General features: G+C 35.7%; 1 long non-coding RNA gene across 1 annotated transcript in view; it reads left to right on the top strand.

The window, feature by feature from the left end:
• Positions 1 to 17,558, top strand: part of LOC138705228 (uncharacterized) — a 70,463-nt gene that overhangs the window by 51,924 nt on the left and 981 nt on the right. Inside the window, exon 3 of the long non-coding RNA XR_011333672.1 lies at positions 8,441 to 8,765. This is a non-coding gene — a long non-coding RNA (uncharacterized lncRNA). The remainder of the gene's footprint in view (positions 1 to 8,440; positions 8,766 to 17,558) is intronic.

Below are 17,558 nucleotides of genomic sequence, written 5' to 3'. Positions count from 1 at the left end.
TACTCTGAAAATTTAAAAACTCCACGATTATTCACAATATCTAGAGGTAACAGTTTCTTGACAAGCTCTTGTTGGCTGTAGGAGATAAGTCAGGTCGTTCAGGCCACTGGAAGTGGTTTGAAACTCCAGCCTATACCAACGCTGAAACTTCAATTTTGTCACAAGCATGCACCTGCAATTACTTCAGGATATTTAGTTCCTTCGTAGGTTACAACAACCCACTGCCCACAAGTAAGGTCTTCTTTCTGTAATTCTTCAGAAGCTGGTCTGTATGAATTGACATTAATTCCTCTAAATGCATTTGTTTTACATGTGATGCCTCTATTTTCACATAAAATTACATGAAAACTTTTTATGCCGGGAATTGCAACTACATTCTCCCGTGGCTTTTCTGAAGAAATATAGTGAGTATAATATGATCCTCTGCCACGTGATAGATATGGGTACTGGTAACAACCTGTGAGGCTAGTTCAAAATATTTTGGTTTTGATTTTTTATGAAATTAATGTTTTAGAACTTTTTGATTATTATTCCTAATGTGAAAATACTTCCAAGCAAAATCTATCTTGTACTTCTCAGAAAGTATTTGCAGCATCTTTACCATGGACTTATTTTTAAATTATGACAATGGCCCATCACTCCATATTATTTCTAACTTCGGCTGATCACCACCTGATTGAGTGATTTCATAGAAAGTCAATCAACACAAATACAGCTTCTTTGTCTTTAGATTGGCAGTCAGAGTAGATAAGGTACATTTTACATTGCCCTGTATAGAAAACAGCTGCAGTAAATTCAGGGTTTTATGTACCATTTTACAAAACTTTTACCTGAAAAAAAAATAATTATGCCAAATTCATAATAATGTCCTGTTTTTCATGGAATACCCCTTTAACACTTGCTTTTCAGTGCTGATTTTGAACTTGGCACACAAGTACTTATTGCTGTGTGTCTGAGAAAGCACTGGCAATTCATCGTCTTTATCTCTCGAATGTTCCAGTAGCATCACATTGAACTTATCTTTCAAAGCGGAAAATTTCAAGCGAAAATTCATTCGTTCCATGACAAGTCTAAAACTCGTGCAAAAAACTACACCAATCCTGTAGTGACACTGTATACTTTTAAGAAACTGTTGTATATGAAATGTTTACTTCCTTTAACATACTTTTCAATACAATGTGTTTCTTTGTAATCGGATTTATAGTTTTTTTTTTATCCAATGCCACCAGGTTGTCTTTTCGACATTTCTGGTCCTCTCTCCTGACCGTGGCTTAGTTGTAACCCACTTCTGAGGTTGGGGTGCCTGGAAGGCGGAGTTACATTACCCCGATGATGTGATAGGATGATTATGATAATGTGGTGCCAGGAGAGGTCTTAAATCTAAACTTAACCTAAATTCCAGACCATGGACAAACACAGGAATAATCCCCTTTAAGGAAAAATTCCTGTGCTCTAACCGGGAATCGAACCCGGGACCTCATGAACTATAGCCAGAAGCTCTGACCACTAGACCATGAGGCTGGTCATATAATATAATATAAACATAATAATAAATCTGTAGCCAAAATTTTTCTGTTAATTTTCGCTTTTCCAAAAATAATTGGTAATAACAACCAAGAAACATGTCAAAGGAACCGCCACTGCACCAAACGAGTGGTCTCGCGATCAAAATGATCGCACTTCAACACTCCAAACACAATTCAGATCAAGCAACATACCAAACGATCAATCCCTCCACCAAACACGAATGCTCCCCAGATCAAACGTCCTACCTCAATTATGGTACTTGAAAGAGTATATTTCAATTAAATAAATACAATAAATAAAGTAAAATTTTTTATTTTACTTCCGCACTTTATTCATGTTCAAAGAAAAAAAAAATTCTTAAATGGCCAATAACTGTATGGTATACCTTTATTCTCAACTACTATTTCAATTCTGATGGATTATTTCTACTTTAGTTTTCTGGTTTATTTTTTTATTTATTTTTTTGTAATTGTAATTCTTAACAGTAATTTCCAATGAATGGACTGCTCTTTGTAGGACAAGGTGCTGTTAATATCACATTAGTTGAACTGTAACTACTTTGTTCACCTTGTTTGTTACAGAATTTATTGGGCTGTCTCTTATTTTGACGAGAAATCGTCAGCCCACATTTTCTAAAACTTCTATATAGTATTGTGCTGACATAAATGTATTATAATTGAACATTCATCTCCGTATTTAAATTGTTAATTACTCGATTTTGTAAAAGTGATATTCATTGAAATTTATATTTTGTAGTGCAGGGATCCATGGTGTCCACATGTTTGGGTATACTTAGCTATGCATGGCAGTAAGAAAATGTGATATCGACATATGTTTAGGGTGTAACAGTCCTATATTACTTGCAAAAGAGACATTTTTCAAGTTACAAACCATTACAGAAATATCTACAAGGGAAAGAAATGTGATGGGTTTCGTGAGAATGACCCATGTACAGTACAGCGTGTGAACTAATATATGAGATAGCTTTGTGGAATGGATAGAGGACTTAACAAGTGAACAAATTGCATGTATATTATATAGTAAAGTAAATGCATGGTGCTACAGCCCTGAAGGGCCAAGACCGACCAGCCGGCTGCTGGCCTCACGTCCACATGCCGAAGCAGAGGTGGACGATCATCCAACCAGTATGGAGTTATCGTGTGGTTAGCGTGATGATTCCCCCAGCCGTTATAGCTGGTTTGCGAAACCAGATTTTCGCTACCTATCCTAGCTCCCAAGTGCATCACGATGTTGGGTGGGCACCGGTCCCATGCACTGGCCGAAACTTCGTGAGAAAATTTCTAACCTCATGAGGACTCGAACCAGTACACATTCTGTAACGCATGTTCTAGATAGGATGTCTTAGACCCCGACGCCATGACACATGACATATATATTATAAATCTAGATATATATTTTCAAAGTCAATTTCGCTTTGTTTTTTAATTACAATATCTTTTACTTCATACATACTTGCTTATTGCAACTATATTTTTACATCTTCATTTACGAACATCAACCATAATTCTACAGATAGTGTTCTAATTCCCTTTGCTTTTAATTTCAATACTATTTACCTCATATACATTTGCTTACTAAGTCCGCCGAGTTAGCTCTGTGGTAGCATGTCTGCCTCCAGACTAGCCGGCCCGAGTTCGATTCCCGGTGGGGTCAGACATTTTCTTGTAAAATTTGGTAAAATGGTGGTGTACAACTTCTAATCACCAAACTGTGCACCAATACGCCTGGGTTAAATCCCAAATCTCTCCATAGTGCATATGAAGGGAAGGCATATGCCACTGTTAATAGTGATTTGTCCGTTGGATGGGGATGTTAATCCTGGCAGCCCCCTTGGTGCTATTTGACAGGAGTAGGCTACGTGCCGGCAGTGGGTTTCCCCTTCTCCCTTCCTCACCTTCATAATCATCCTCACCCATTCTCTACACTACACTTACACAAACACTTAACATACACTCACCCTAATACACGACATAATTCTACACAGATACACATCATGCATTACGTGGCCCGCTGAAGTGGGTCACAGTTCTGCATTCTATCCGCAGTATGCGGAATCCGAATCACGCAAGTGAAATGGGTAGGCATTAGTCACACACACACACACACACACACACACACACACACACACACACACACACACACACACACACACACACACACACACATTTGCTTATTAAAACTTCATTTTTAAATTTCCATTTATTTATATAAATAAATATATATATTTTGTGGTCAAATTGGCGTGTTCTAATATGCATACTTTTCTGCCTTATTTACTTACATATTTACAAATGGCTTTTAAGGAACCCGAAGGTTCATTGCCATCCTCACATAAGCCCACCATCGATCCCTATCCTCTGCGAGATTAATCTAGTCTCTATCGCCATATCCCACCTCCCTCAAATCCATTTTAATATTATCCTCCCATCTATGTCTCAGCCTCCCCAAAGCTCTTTTCCCCTCCGGCCTCCCAACTAACACTCTATATGCAATTCTGGATTCGTCCATATGTGCTATATGCCCTGCCCATCTCAAACGTCTGGATTTCATCATCATCATCATCTGTGGTCATACAGCCCTTTTAGTTTAGCCTTGACCTCCTTAAGAATTGCCGCCCAATCTTCCATTTCTAGGGCTCTCCGTCTCCATCTCTTAATTTCTGCTTTAACTAGATCATCCTGAACATCATCCAACCATCGTAGTTTAGGTCTTGCTGCTCTTCTTTTACCACTTAGCATGGCATCTAGTAATCTTTTAGGAATATTATTATTGTCCATTCTGATAATGTGGCCCAGCCACTCCAGCCGTCTAATTTTTATATCAGTGACAATACTTGGATCTTTATATAGTTTTTGTAGTTCAGAATTGGTCCTAATTCTCCACTCTCCCTTAACGTCTGGATTTAATGTTTCTAATTATATCAGGTGAAAATACAATGCGTGCAGTTTGCATATTTTTCTGCCAATGCAAAATAACTGCCCCTGTATCTGATAAAAATACTGATGAATTCTTTTCATCACATACTAACCACTCACATGACAAAGATATAAAAAGTCAACTGTTTCTGGAGATATTACACTGTCCTTGGCGGAATAAGAAACTTAATTTCTAGTATTTCTTCACTTATCACCCAGTCAGGCGAAGCACAAATGAATGGATGTGAATTGCTGATGAGAGATGTTACACTTCCAAATATGTCTTGAGATTCTTTGACAGCCACAGATTGATTTTTTTGCCTGCTCTGTGGGCTTTGAAAATATTTCTGACCAATTTTCATAGTTTGCAAAAGATTTCACAAATTTGTTCTCTCAGTTAAGTGACAATTTCTCTTAAATGTTGAACTTGGTATTCTCACTGACCGATGTTTAATCCACAGATGATTAGATACCTGAACTCTTGTTGCTTCTTCTATTTTCCTTGTTTAATCTGCACTCAAGTCGATCATTTTATGTGAAATAAAAAATAATTTTTCAGGTGACTGACATTATAAAATGCTCTTACATTTGATGGGGAATAAAGCTGCAATATAGGAGGAGGAAATTTAGTTGGAAAATTAGGAGAAACGTTAATGGACAGGTTTCTAAAGTAACTGAGGTAGGATGCAGAGGAACGTAGGTTAAGTGATCTGGGGTCAAATTGAGAAAATGATTTTGAGGTTCTTGTCTCACTTAGGCTATATTCAAACATGATGTTTTTACTGGAGAGCCCTTGAACTTCTTCACTTTGTGGAATGCTGAATCTTACTGGTACATAATACTGCATACACACTTGCAATGCGCACTTGGTCCCATTCCTGCTGCACATTCGAATTCGTCAATTAAAGAGTCTTTTACTTTCACATCAACATTGTAAACTCTATTACTTTTATATGAGGATGCAACTCTGCTTTTTATAAAAGAAAACGTACACTGATGCCATACGAACAAACAATAAATATTTTTCATTATACATTTTCATCTCCATATCACAGTCTCGTTTTTCACACAGTTGCAAATAAATCTTTATGCAGTCGTCCGATATGGTAGGAAGTACATTAACACTATTAAATCTCGATACAAAGAAGGATGTGGTAAATCCATTTCGAATGTAAGCCTATCATCTTCATTGGGAATGATGTCACTTGGTTGAAAGTTACATCGTAATCTTTCAGCCTGAATCAAGAATATTTTTTACCAAATGTTAGGCCTACATCGCTCATTTGCGATAAGAGTGACACAACTCAAAAAGTGTTAATTTTACAGGAGAAGCATTTTAAAATGTTCATATTCTTAAAAATCAAATTGTAGGCCCATGCTTTTTTCCAAACGGAATGCAATTTTGCACATGTATTATATTTCTACAATTATTGCAATTGTACAATAACTGCACAATTATTGTGTTTGTAGAAAAGTAATTTTTCGATAAAGTAATGCAATGGATTAATTTATTGGCATGTCATTAAACAATAATATTAAAGGATGCTCTGTGACATTCATTAATAAATTTAAATTTTAATAAAGATGTTATTGTATTTACAAACGAATGTAATAACTTTTTATGAAAATAATACTTTATAATTAACCGTATAATTTAAAGACTATTTTTAAATACACGACTACGAATTATATTAGAAAAAATAGTATAATAGCAACAATCTAGATTGAGAAAGCATTATACAAAATCTAAAATTCTTTACACACAATTATTTTAGAAATAAATTGCCCAGTAAATATGAACTACAGCACAACACTTTGAATACAGTTCACAACACCTGTCTACACTTTCAGAGATTCAAAGAATTCTTTATAGAAGCTTGGAATGTGATTCGGTTTAATCAGATCTAATAAATCTGCCTTTTTCCTCTCACTTATACCTATTTTTTCATTATACACTTGTGGCAATTCTGGAATCTCGGTTTTGGTTTTAATTCTTGAAGGACATTTTTTTAGCTGTACTTCTTGAAATTCTTCGTCGAAATAGAATGTTTTGTAGAAAAATGACAATGGATGACTTTGATGCACTGTCAAAACCTTTACTTCGTTGATTTTCCTTGTGTTCCTGAAGTAATTTGCGTTCTTGTAACTTGTTCCTAGATTCTTGATATTGAAAAAGTCCTTATGGGATATTTCTTTAGTTTTGTAGGTCCGTCCTGTTTTCTTTGCAGCTTTAACAATAGAGACAAACTGATGTGGAGTGTAAATCGGACTACTTTTTAACACGCGTTTTACTTCGCCCTCGATATTGAAATGGCACTATCGTCTTCGTCCTGAGTGTTTCCAATTATCAACAATTTATGGATAATGGATTTCAGATTTGGAATTTGGATACAGTGAACATGTACAGATGGATCATGAACCTTAGAACAGAAGTCCTCAGCAATGATCAGTATAGAAAATTATGTTTATGTCTTTAGCCGACATTTTTTTATTTTTCTTCAAGAAGTTAAGTACACAGATACCTATTTCATTGACACCTCTTTCTGCTTCTCTCACATCCCAAATGAAACAGGTGACATCAGTTGTTTTCAAGTCAAAAATGTTAAATTAAAAACATTATATTTAGAATCTGCATCAGCATCATTTACACTAGCCTGCTTACTTTCTGTAAATAACAGGGCAGATCATTATTCATGTTACATATTTTAAACTTATTTCATTTACAGGGACACTGTTATTTCTTTTAAATTTTTAATCAGGGCATTAATACTGTTCATCTTGATCAAATCTGCAGTATATTATTGAACAAACCTTCGAGTTGTGTTTGAGTAACCGGCTGCCAGACATCATTTTCTAAAAATGTTTGTTTTGACAGCTTTAGAATTAGATAGGAACGTAATTGACTCATTTTCGTGTAAAAAAAATTACGAAACCTATTAAAAAAATAAAGGTGAAACGTTATTATACTTTTCAAATAGATAGACATAACATTAAATAATTATTAAATTAAAATAGTTTTAATCATAATTACCATCACAATATTAAATGTAAGCTTATTGATGATAAGGGAAGTTAAATAATTACTTGTTACTTATCTAAAATAATGACACAACGCAGAATAATTCCTTGCCACTGAAAAAAAATTATTCAGTGAAAAGACGCAACATAAATTCTGTCACTCTTCATGAAAAGATTTAAGCGTTTGAGTTTGAATGCTTCGTAGCAACTAAAATTAAGTCTTTGTTGTTGTAATGATTTTGTTAGATTAAAACAATTTAATGAAGACACATCTGCCATCTGGGGGAAAAATAATGTAATCATGTATTTGTCGTTATTCACGATAAAAATATACTACTTTCGGAGTTCTTTTTGTAAGAATCTCAAAAATGAAAAATTTTGAGTTGTGCCTCTCTTATCGCAATTGAGCGACATATCAGACTTTAAATAGGAAATACTTTCACTGAATTTAAATTCAATCCGATCCTCAGTTTAGTAATAATGTAAATGTAATAATATAAAACTTTACATACCTCTGTACAAGATCTACTTTCTTGCCATGAATTTTCGCTTTCCTTCTGCGTAATTCATTTTTCAATTGAGATAAACTCCATTCATTGTAATTCTCCATTTTTCACAATTTCACATAAAATAATAGAGAGCGCAAAGTTGTATTCGGAAATAAACTTCCAGCAATGTCAACAACGGAGCAGAAGCACATTAGCGCGCCATGTAGGACCTGCTGTGCTCTGGTTGTGAATTCTGCCAATACACATGAAAGGTTCCCATATACCCATAACTGCAGGATCTGGGACTCTGAACCTCCACATCTCCAACTGCAACATGTTCGTGATAGCCCAAAAGTGAATGTGTTTTGTGCCTTAAGTAAAACTATAGTGTACAGCCCTTTCTTCTTCCAGGAAAAAGCTATCAATGATTTTGTCCATCTGGATATGCTACAACATTTTCTCATCCCGCAGGTAGATGAAGATGATCAAGAAGGGGAAATCCAATTTCAGCAGGATGATGCACCTCCATACTGCCTCCAAAACATCCGTGATTTTCTCGACTTGAGGTTTCCTGGTCGGTGGATTGGTCGTGGAGGACCGACATCATGGCCACATCAGTCGTGTACATTCCACCCTTACCTGCCAATCTCGCTGAGCTCAGAAACCGAATCACCGCCGCAGTTGAGTTAGTGATGCCGGATATGCTGCAGTGAGTTTGGCAAGAAATTGAGTTCAGGTGGGATGTCTGCCGCATGACTAACGGACGTCACATTGAACCACATTGAGTGAAAACTTGGTGAGTTTTGCTATTACATGGCATTAAAACTAAATCTGTATGGCCCGGTTGCAGAAACACCGATCAAAATATGATTGGCAATCAAGGAGTTCTATTTCTGTTGTAGAAAGAACAATCAGTGTTTGATCGGAGATCAGTCTTCCATCAGATTTGACCAACAGATTTTTGCTGGTTAAGTCACTGATCATCGATCAAGTAGGCTATTTATGTTGTTCTGTTTATAATGCATGCAGTTACTGTAATTATATAGTAAATAGTTATAGCGTAACAATATTGTTTTCGACATAATGGATTCTTCTGATGAAGAAATTTTAGAATGAAAAAAAATATTATTAAGAAGAAGGCGTTTCCATGATAGATATGAATTGTTCTTATGTATAATGATAGAGAATTTGAGCAAAGATTTAGGTTAAGTAAGGATTCGTGTGTTTTGTTACTTTAAAAAATTGAAACAAATATATGCAGACAGACAAATCGAAACCTTCCACTTTCTCCTATGAACCAAGTTTTATAATGCTGAGATTTTATGCTGTTGGAATTTTTCAGGCAGTCTTGGGTTATCTTGTTAGGGTCCACAAATCAACTATTTGCCCAGTAGTTAGGAATGTTACGTACAAAATTGCTTTATTATGGCAGGGTCTCATAAATCCCCAAACTTCAAACAGGAAATGATTTGAAATTCAGAGAGAATTTTCAGTCATATCAGGATTTCCAAGAGTAGCCTAATATTGGTTGTATAGACTGCTCACATCCCCATCCAATCACATGGTTGAAATGATGCCGAACTTTATCGAAATAGAAAAGGTTTCTTTTCTGTGAATATACAGGCAATATGTAGTCTACACCATCATTGAAATTCTGGAATGTTGTAGCCCTTTGGCAGGGTTCTACACATCACAACACAATATTTTTAATGAGTGGGTTACGAGCTCCATTTGTAAATAGAGAGATGGGAAATGAAATTATTTTGGGTTATGGAGGCTATGCATATTCCAATTTCTTGTCGACTCCCCTAGCAAATCCCACAACAGAAGCCCCCTCACGTTTATTTTTGTTTCACTATATTGTAGTCCATATACAAATAGAATCCGCCTGTTTCCTTTCTACAAAAATGTTTTCTCCGTTCCATCACTCTTTCATCATGTGATGACGCAGAATATCTGCATGGAAATATCATATATGTACTTCGGTACATCAAAACATATATATGATATGCGTAATAAATCACTTCGTGATTTAAGACGGCGCCCATACCGTCGGATCCCGGCCAAATCAGTCACTCATCTGAGTGCACCTCAACACATGTATGGACTTCGGTCCTGCGTTCATAGACATCTATGACGTAGTGCAGAGGGCGGCCACTAGAGGGAACCCAAGAGATGGAGCTTAATCTGAGACGATTCTAAACGGCGTCGGGATTGTATCCGGCATGGCTTAGTGGATAAAGCATCAGCACGTAGAGCTGAAAACCCAGGTTCAAATCCCGGCGCCGGAGAGAATTTTTCTCCGTTCCATCACTCTTTCATCATGTGATGACGCAGAATATCTGCATGGAAATATCATATGTACTTCGGTACATCAAAACATATATATATATATATATATATATATATGCGTAATAAATCACTTTGTGATTTAAGACGGTGCCCATACCGTCGGATCCCGGCCAAATCAGTCACTCATCTGAGTGCACCTCAACACATGTATGGACTTCGGTCCTGCGTTCATAGACATCTATGACGTAGTGCAGAGGGCGGCCACTAGAGGGAACCCAAGAGATGGAGTTTAATCTGAGACGATTCTAAACGGCGTCGGGATTGTATCCAGCGTGGCTTAGTGGATAAAGCATCAGCACGTAGAGCTGAAAACCCGGGTTCAAATCCCGGCGCCGGAGAGAATTTTTCTCCGTTCCATCACTCTTTCTACAAAAAGCAACAAAACAGCAAAACATTCACTTGAACATTCACTTGTTTTCCTAGTCACCGCCCACTTGATGCATTCGTTTCACGACTTTTAAAAAGCATCAAATTGGTTATGGTTGCTAAATAGCGCTGTTGTCAAATGTATTTCTTTCTCAAATCAGCAACTAGTAAATTGAGACAAGTTGATTGGAGATTCACGTTTGTGCAACACAATGAACAATCAAATAAATCAGACATCAACTGATTGGCGATCAGGGACTGATTTGATTTGCATTTCTGCAACCGGGCTTATGTTTTCTAAATAAATTTCTATAAGCTTACAAAGTTGTATATAGTCCTTTTGGAATCGCCATGTACAGGTCTCCCCACACTTACGCGAATTATTCGCAGCGGTGGCGGTGACGAATATTTCTCGTATGCAGCGGCAACGAAATTCGCACGTTTCCCCACACCAACGTGAAATACTCACAGCGGTGGCGGAGACGAAAATTTCGGTATGCAGCGGGGTATCATATCGTAGCTCCTATAATAGTCAATCAATCGTACTGTTGTTTTTATGATTGATGGGTCAATGTCTGAGGAAAGCATAGAAAAAAGTTCGAAATCAAAATCCTTTTTAAAGCTTGAAAAAAAAAAAACTTATTTCGTAGTGATCTGTTCAAAATGGACATTTACACCTTCAGAAGTTAGTTAGCGACAAACTTTTATTTTTCACGTTAGATGGGGGTCAAAGCGAGTGAAATGTTGAGAAAGAATGGAAATTACTTTTGAAAGTTGCCACTATTCAAAATCTTTACTTGCTTTCAAGTTATGGCGAGTTAAATAACATATTTTCACTTGGCAAAGAACACAAAACCTTTTGTCTGTTAATACTGACATTTTTGCTCTGACTTAAAATCTGATTACAACATATTTGTATCGTTTAAATTGTTTTAGTTAATCTTGTATTTTGAAATGTAATAATAAATATTAAAATAAATGTAATTATAATATTGAAATAAATATAATTAAACTATTAAAATAAATTCATAAAATTTACTTTGTCATACGTCAAAAGTGTTAAAATTGTTAAAAAAGTGTTTACCTTCGACAGACGGCCCGTTTCGACGCTATGTGTTGTCGTCTTCAGTGTCTCTTGAACCACTGGTGATCTTGACTCTGCGATGTGCAGTTGTCGATGATGGGGGTGGGGGTGTGTTGCTCCTATGGTGGGGGTTGGCTGTTTGTATGTTATGATGTATTATGACGTCAAATAATGTGTGCGTATCGAACTGTAGTTGTGTGTTAAGTATATATTGTGGGTGTGCTATTGTATTCTTATATATTTCGTACTGTTCTAGGATGTTTAACTGTGAACTTTTTGGTGTGATGTGTAAAATTTCCATATCTGTTTCTATATTATTGTAGTCATGATTATTGTTGATAATGTGATCTGCATAATTTGATGTGATGTAAGGTTTGGTTATAGCTTTAATATGTTCATTATATCTTGTATGAAAGGATCTTCCTGTCTGTCCTATGTAAAAATGTGGGCAACTATTGCATTTTAATTTGTAAACTCCAGTTGAATTATATTTATTTGAATGTTTAGTGTGGTTATTTAAGTATTTCTGTGTTGTATTATTTGTTTTGTATGCAATTTTGTACTTTAGTTTTCTGAATGAAGTTGCAATTTTGTGGGTATTGGTATTGTGATATGTTAATGTTACGTATTTATTCTCGCGTGCTGTTTGTGTTGGTTTGTTCTGTTTTTGTTTTGCCTTTTTTATTAGTGTGTCTATTATGTTAGGGTTGTATCCATTGTCTTGTGCTATATATTTTATTGTGTTTAATTCTTCAGTGTAGTTGTCATTGTTCATTGGTATATTAATTAATCTGTGTGTCATTGTACGGAAAGCTGCATGTTTATGTTGTATGGGATGATTTGATGAATTGTGTATATGTGTTGTGGTTGTGGTGGGTTTCCTGTATATTTTGAATTCGTGTCTGTTATTTGTTTTGGTTATGGTGATGTCTAAGAAGTTTATAGCTTGCTTATGTTCCATTTCTACTGTATACTTTAATTTGGGATGTATTTTGTTGAGTTCTTGATGTAGGTTTTCTATTTGTCTTTTGTCTTTTGTTTTGTTTGTTTTGTTTAACTGAAATATTAAAATAAATTTAATCGAAATATTAAAATAAAATATTAAAATGGCGGATGATGATATCTAGTTTTTAGAGAGCCATAGATATTGTGCTTGCGGTTGTAGATATTGTCAAAGAACTTATATCTCTGGAGGAGAGAACACATAGAAAAAAATAAATAAGTATGGGTGAGAAAGTAGAGTCTATGTTTCTATTATAATGTAATGCGTCTAACCCTCCCCCCCTCTCAATGACATTATTTTTCGATTTTGTTATAATGCGTCCTTCAAGAGAAGGAAGACAGGAAATCATACCGAGTCTAAAGACAGGGAGGGGTTTGTTCCGGAAGTAATTATATTCGCGTGTAATTAATAAAATTATCCTGTTACGGTCTTACTAATAAACGATGTATAAATATTATAACAGGTATATACGGAGCTGCAACATGAAACGTTACTAATAAACCGCGTACAAGCCCACTCGCCAATACACCTGTTATAACTCCCTATGCTAAAAGTTATACAATGCTGAGGCCTTATACAGCCATTATATACATGCCGTCACCCATCAGCTGTTCTGGCAACTGTCAACTTTTACATTTTTTTTGCGAGTATATTGTTCTCACCGATCAGCTGTGCTGACAATTGTCATCTTGCGCATGTCTATACGCGCAGTTTATCGTTCTTTGTGAATGGTGTGTTTATTTACAAAATGGACTTCAATTTAATGCACGATTTGTTGAATATGGATGTAATTGAAGCCCTAAATCCTGAATGTAAAAACAGAAAAAGAAAGTTATATAAATTACGTCAAGATCACTTCTTGTTATTTATTTTATTTTATTGGGTTATTTTACGACGCTGTATCAACATCTAGGTTATTTAGCGTCTGAATGAAATGAAGGTGATAATGCCGGTGAAATGAGTCCGGGGTCCAGCACCAAAAGTTACCCAGCATTTGCTCGTATTGGGTTGAGGGAAGACCCCGGAAAAAACCTCAACCAGGTAACTTGCTCTGACCGGGATTCGAATCCGGGCCACCTGGTTTTGCGGTCAGACGCACTGACCGTTAGACTACTCCACAGGTGTGGACTTGTTAAGTGATAACAAGTTTAGAGGAAAATATAGATTCAGCAAAGAATACGTAGATATTGTAAGAGATGACATCATAAAAGATCCAAGAGATGGAGCAGTATCATGCAAGTTCTTGCAGCACTTCGTACATGGGACCAAAATGAGATATGTATTGCTTAGGCATACGATAATTTTATTATGTAAAGCTGAATGAAAATTTATTTAATTTTAAAGTACGAATATCTTTTATTGAAACCAACCTTGTACACACAAAATAAATAACTGACAGTGAAAAGTGCCTTTTCGTAAGCATGATGATGTGTACTCGACAAAAACTGGGATAAATTTCAGAACACGGATACCTTCTTTTCCCTCTTACTCCAAAATTCAGAGCCTTCTTCAGTTACAAGCCGGAGCCATACGTCAGCAACACTATAATTAACTGTCAACCGGAGGCCTACCACATAGAACACGTGTTTGTGCTAATGCCGATTTTCAATGTAAATTAATGTTACAATATAAGTGTGTTTGCGGTCGTACCAAATGTTAATTGTTGATGTACTATAAACTAAGTGCGTGTTGGCGATAAAAGCAAGACAACAAATGAAAATATGGCTGCAGTCTTTGGTAATTTTTACGGTTATTAATAATGACAAAATGATTGACAATTCTTCTAAATATTAAATATTGTATAAACTACATTTTTATAGTCTTATTTGTGGTTTATGGTGTATCAGAATTCTAGCCAAATTGTTGGGTCTCGCCTGCTATATCAATAAAGTTACGCTGTTGATTTTCAAGTTCATTGTAAAGAGCTATAATATGTCAGAACTACCTATAATTTGTAGATGCATACACGCAATTTGTTCTTTTCAAGGTTTGTTGATTAATATTATTTCTTTTGTAATAAATTAGTTATAAACATGTTTCTTTTCACTTCATATTTACAGGATTTAAAGTTCACTGAGTTTATGCTAAATGGCACATACTTAATAGATAATGATGTGTTTTATTACATATTATGTTGAAGGTATGTTTCTTCATTTTTTCATAGATCTTTATATTTGTAACTTTATTTACATCCTCATATTTTATTATAATATTTCAATAGTTTCCTCTATTTATCTTTTTATTTTATTTGCATAATTTACATTCTTATCTTGTTTTCTGTTGTTATATTTATTTAAAATTATATCTTGAGAAGTTTGTAACAAATAATTTAGGATAACAGTATTCTTATAGTCACTGGCCAGGTTCAAACTAAAACTGGCTTCCTGGGCATCTGAAATACGGTATTTATAGAAAAGCACGATAGATAATCGCTTAAGATAATATTAAAATGTATCCTAGACCTTTCACGTTACAGTCGCAAAACACTGTCAATTTACTAGCCACAAATTTGTTAATTGAATGGAACTTATGAATACTGCGTAGAAACTTACGTCTTTATTGCATTATTGATTTTATTATTTTCGGTGCAAGGAATATATTATTTATTTATTTACATTTGTACTATCAATAAAAACATATTTTTTTGTAATTATTTTAAGTGGAAGTCTTTGTATGTAAGTAGCCTACTTACGCCGTATTCTGAAGTATAGCTAATTGATTGCAATAAAACACAATTTTCGAATCCATAATAATTTATATCACTACTCTGAATCTTGATCTTACCTTTGTGCATAAAGTAATATTGAAAAAACAAACACACGTTACATACAATGAAAGCAATGAGCAAGCACAATTACATCAACATCACTTCATCTCCTGCCTCCACTCAGAGTTGCCAAACCTGCTCATGCTCTGGCTTGTAACTGAAGAAGGCTCTGCCAAAATTCCAACTTTGTGTACACAAAATAAATAATTGACAGTGAAAAGTGCCTTTTCGTAAGCATGATGATGACAGACACAGACAAATCTGCCCTTTTTAGTATTTGAAGATAATTGTCAGTGAGGTATCCGTATACTGAAATTTCCCCCAATCCATTGCACTTACCTGCCGTCTTTTTGGAAGCTGCCTATCACATCGCTGAAGAAAACTAATTTCTTTGCAGTATTTCATCAATCGTTTAAAACTAATACATCCTCATATTTCTTATTATCTCCTTAAAAATTGTTTTCTAATCCCTAAGATGACTTACTTTATGCATACTACTCCTTTATGGCTTCTTCCAACTTTCCTACATAAAGCTGATGCTCTTTTTCGATCCAGTTTGGAAATGATCCTCAATATAAGTTTTACCAATACTAGTTGGACTCAAGCCTCTCTCCCAATTAAATTTGGTGGTGTGGGCATTCGGAAACTTTCTGACTTTTGTATACCTGCTTTTCTTTCTTCTGCCTTTGGAGTTTTCCGTTGCATCAAATCGCTCTTTCCTTTATACAGTGATGCAGCTGAAATCTGCCATGTGCGTGATGCTCTGACAAGTTGGTATACTTCCTCACAAACCACTCATCCTCCTGCCCATCCTGAATTTCAAAAACAATGGGACGTTATCTTTTCCCAAAAAATTTTTAGATACACTCCTTTCTTCTTTCACATCCGAACAAGACATTGCACGTCTCCTAGCCCTTCAAGAGAGTGAGTCTGGAGCTTGGTTACACGCATTACCTTCTCCTCACATGGACACCCTAATAGATAGTACATCCTTTAAAATCGCAATAGCTTTACGCCTTGGTTGTAAACTCTGCCAGCCACACCAATGTATTTGTGGGGGAATTGCTGATATTTACGGTTATCATGCACTCAGCTGTGCGAGGAGCAAGGGTCGCATTCCCAGACATACATCACTCAATGATATCATTAAAAGATCTCTGACTTCTTGTGGCATCCCTTCTCTTTTGGAACCACCAGGTATTAGTCGCGCAGATGGTAAACGACCTGATGGTCTGACCTTAATTCCATGGTCTAGAGGAAAATCTTTAATTTGGGACTCCACTTGCGTTGACACTCTAGCTCCATCTCACTTGCCGAATACCTCCAGACGCGCAGCATCTGCTGCTGAATTAGCCGTGAAGAAGAAAGTCAATAAATATGCTCATCTTTTAGACAATTATATCTTTGTCCCATTTGCTGTGGAGACCTTCGATCCTTGGAGTCATGACGCTAAAGTTTTGGTATCTCAAATCGGCCAAATTTTTATCTCCATTACTGGTGATCGCCGTTGCACTACTTATTTGCGTCAACGCTTAAGTATTGCTATTCAACGCGGAAATGCAATGAGCGTTTTGGGTACTCTTCCAGAGTCCAGCCCTTTGGACGAACTTTTTCTCCTGTAATAGTTATTTATGGTACTTGTGAGGTAAGTGCATCTTTATTGCACGAGTGGAAAGATTTAAGCACGATGCGTCAGCCGAGTGCTTAAATTACACGAGTGCAATAAAGATCACGCTCACAAGTACCATACGTAATTTTATCCATGACCATAACGAAAAATTCTGTTTTATAAAAGAAAATATGTTGAAAATAAGCCCTCATGTAATCACATACTTTGGCATGGATTTTAGAATCAATACGTGTACTAGGTAGGTCATGATGTAGGAGGCCATGATTAGTAAAGAATGGTATCGAAGGCGTTGGATAAATAACAAATTATAATTAATTATATAATTTTAATATATATTTTTTCACTTTAAACGTGTATTTTCGTCTTTTTGAAGTTTCAGGGATTATT

This window comes from Periplaneta americana, chromosome 8, assembly GCF_040183065.1.
Source record: "Periplaneta americana isolate PAMFEO1 chromosome 8, P.americana_PAMFEO1_priV1, whole genome shotgun sequence".
Lineage (NCBI taxonomy): Eukaryota > Metazoa > Arthropoda > Insecta > Blattodea > Blattidae > Periplaneta > Periplaneta americana.
The sequence above is the reverse complement of the archived record's forward strand: the minus strand, read 5'-3'. Positions and strand labels throughout refer to the sequence as shown.